Source organism: Cynara cardunculus, assembly GCF_001531365.2.
Source record: "Cynara cardunculus var. scolymus isolate 2C chromosome LG 16, CcrdV1, whole genome shotgun sequence".
In the NCBI taxonomy this organism is placed as follows: Eukaryota; Viridiplantae; Streptophyta; class Magnoliopsida; order Asterales; family Asteraceae; genus Cynara; species Cynara cardunculus.
The window spans coordinates 4463761-4467272 of record NC_037543.1 but is presented as its reverse complement, the minus strand read 5'-3'; positions in this window follow the sequence as shown (position 1 = coordinate 4467272).

Sequence of the window (3512 nt, the reverse complement as noted above, 5' to 3'; positions counted from 1 at the left end):
AGGGGCCGCTGGTGTTTGGCTACGTTCGGAATTATATGGTGTTTTAATTAGGGTTTCAATAATTTGGGCCATGTTTTGACGAAGGCTTAAAATAGAACCATATCCGGGTGGGTAATTTTTAGGTATACAATTTTTTAATAATTTAATTAGATTTAAAGATCGTTTATCAAACACTTACCTGACAAATGTTTAACGGTAAAATTTAATATTATTATATACTTATCAGGTAAGATTTTAGTCAATTAAAATGACATAGTATATAATAATTTACCTAGTAAACGTTTACCGTGGTAAGAGTTATCGTCCTTACTTACCGGATAAGACTCTTTATCCTTGTCTCGCTCTTACCAGGTAAGATTCTTGATCCTTACTATAAGAACCAAAAATGTAATTTACTCTGAAATAGTTTTTTTCAAATATTTCTATTGAAAATACAAATCAAATTTCTTATATTAAAGTGCATTTTAAATATTAATAAAATTATATTTGTTTAAAAATCATTAAATTGACAAAATGACTTTTACTTTAAGAAATCCCTAAGTTTAGAAAACTAAAAGAAATCAAAAGATGTTCACACACACACACACATATATATATATATATATATATATATATATGAACAGTCTTCTTTCATAAAGTAGATAAACACGTTTACAGTCAAATGAGTGACTCCATACTATACTATACTTAGAAAGGTATTGATATATGCAAGTTAAGTATTGGAAATTAATTAAGTACAGTTAACTTGAGATTATTAATATACAATTAAAACTACAAATAATTAAAATAATAACAAACTAAAAATACAAATTACATATAAATTAAGATTAAAAAACATCGAGTATTCAAACAATTTAAGAAAGCTATTACCAAATTCTATAAAAATAATGCCTAATCATACGAGCAACTATAAAGAAAACATTTTTTGTCGAGAATAAAGTTGATCTATAAAAAAAATATTTTTAATCCCAAAACCATATAAATTTTTTAAAATTATTACGTTTTTAATAATATTTTAATTGTTATATCAATTTAATTGTTTTAGTTTATTCACAATATTTGATAATTCAATTTAATAATGTCTCAAAACATAATTATTATTTTTTTTAACGAACAAATTTTAATATATAACTATCTCACGTTAATTGTACTTAACTTCCAATACTTCCACAAATTCTCTTGATTTTCTAAATTTGAGAATTTTTAACGCGAAAAATCAATTTTATCAATTTAATAGTTCGTTAAAATAAATATAAAGTTTATTTAATATAAGAAATTTGATTTGTGATTGGAGATTGGAGATGTAAAATAGTGTTTGAGTGAATTACCCTTTTGGTCTCTATAGTTTACCAAGACCAATTAGTCCATCGTAATGGTTGTCAACTGACGATATTAACTGTAGAGACGACGAGTGTTATAAAACCGAAAAGTGGACCATCAGTTATAGTTTGTTTTAGGGATCAAATCCAATTTTTAAATAAACCACAGGGGCCACGAATGTAATTCACTCTTAAATTTATGATATTCTTATTTTTTTAATAGGTACTCGTGCAATGCAGCGAAATATATCTCGATTTTAGTGTTTCGTTTTATTTCGTCTCTGTAGATGTTTTGTGTAATTTTTTATAATTCAATTTTTATTATTATAATTTAATTTAGATTTAGTAACGAAGTAATAATATGAATTTTTATAAAGATAATAATTAAATAGTTTGTTAGAACTCAATGATTATCCCAATTATATTTTAGATTTTTTTTTATATTTAAAATGAGGTATTTATTCTCTATTTTGATTATGTTTATCTATAGTTAGTTACACGAATTCAAACATGAAGCTTTAATATGTTGTACTTATGCACAATTTACTTGTAATCTTGAATTTTAAGTAATATGTATTAATAAACAGTACTCCATGCTTAAAAGATGGTTTTTAAGAGTTTTTGTCAAATGCTTTTTTAATATAGTATAGATAAACAAACACAAACACAAACTAACCAAAAGGAACAAAACCAAAACACAAGTTTTTCTATATGAAATAAAAACAAAACAAAAGAAAACAAACAAGAAGCTCCGGATCCAACTCCAAGACACCAAAACCCAACACAAAACAAAACAAAACAAAAAATGAGCGCAAACAAGCCTCATAAACGTAGCAAAACAACAAACATCCAAGACCCAAGAGAAATGGTAGAAAACAAGCAAAAAAAACCATTCTGAATGCGAAAACTTAGGCCTTTGGAATGGTTCTTGGGTTGCTTCACCAATCTGTCGCAGAAATAGTGAAACTTTTTGTATAATGAGCTTATTATTTAAATGATAAACGTTGGATGTTGAAAGCCAAGTTTGATTGCGAAACAACCGGATCTGGAAACACCACTTTATTGTCAAAACTAACTTCACAAAAAAATGTACTCTGTAAAGTCTCTACATACATACTCTCTCTTGATTTAACAGTTCACCATGTGAAAATACATGAAACACTCAAACCTATTCTCCAAAAGAATCATTGAACAAAGAATGGAGGTTTTATCATACATATATGATAAATGGTCCAAGTCCAATCAATGTGGGACTCTAACATGCCCCTTCCAATGGAAACTAGATGAGCACAAAATGTCCCTGAATGGCGAAAGGGTGCTAGATGTAACACCCGTGTTTTCATTGTAGCCATTAAAATATAAATTTCAGAAAACGGCCAAGGAACGATCGGAGAACGGCTGAGAAAACAGTTATTTGATGTATTATGAAAATTTTAAATTAATCGGGTTTTTTTCCATAAATTATGGTGTTACACTAGACGGGTGAGGTGGCTAGACATATATAGATGGCCACAAAAGTGTCAAGTCCCTAGCTAGAGTGGTAGAAATTAGCTTTAATATTATCTGAGAATATGTAGAGCGTCCATATTTACTCTCCAAAAAAGCCTTTTAGGTCTAGCCGATGTGGTACTCTAACATATCAAACGTTTTTTTTGTAACTGTGGTGTCTAGATCAGCTTGCATGCTTGCATACACCTTGATTAATGTAATGAGCCTTGATGTTAATACTCTAGTAAACGTTCAACGACAATAAGAGGATTCAAACCGGTGAGTAATAGGCAATAAACTCGGAAGAGTGGATATGAAGACGAAGGATTGAAAAAGAAAAGATGGAAGAAGGTAAAGATAAAAAATATTTTTGATAGATATAATTATTTTATATTTGTAAATTAAAGGTAAAAATATTGTGTAAATGATGCATTTCTCGACGACACACATGGAAACACAAGCGAAATAGACCAGTTACGTGAAATACATACATTTAATATTCACCTAGTTTTAAAACTATCTGAACTCATCTTAGCCCTTTTAGTTGATATCCCTTTGATACTCGGCTTGTTAAGTTGTCTTGATACCTAAATAAAATTGGGGTTCATATGAAAATGATAACCAAATAAGAAAATAAGAGAATAAATATGAATCATACAATCCATTAAATAAATAAGGGCATAAAAGTATTATTTAAGATATTTA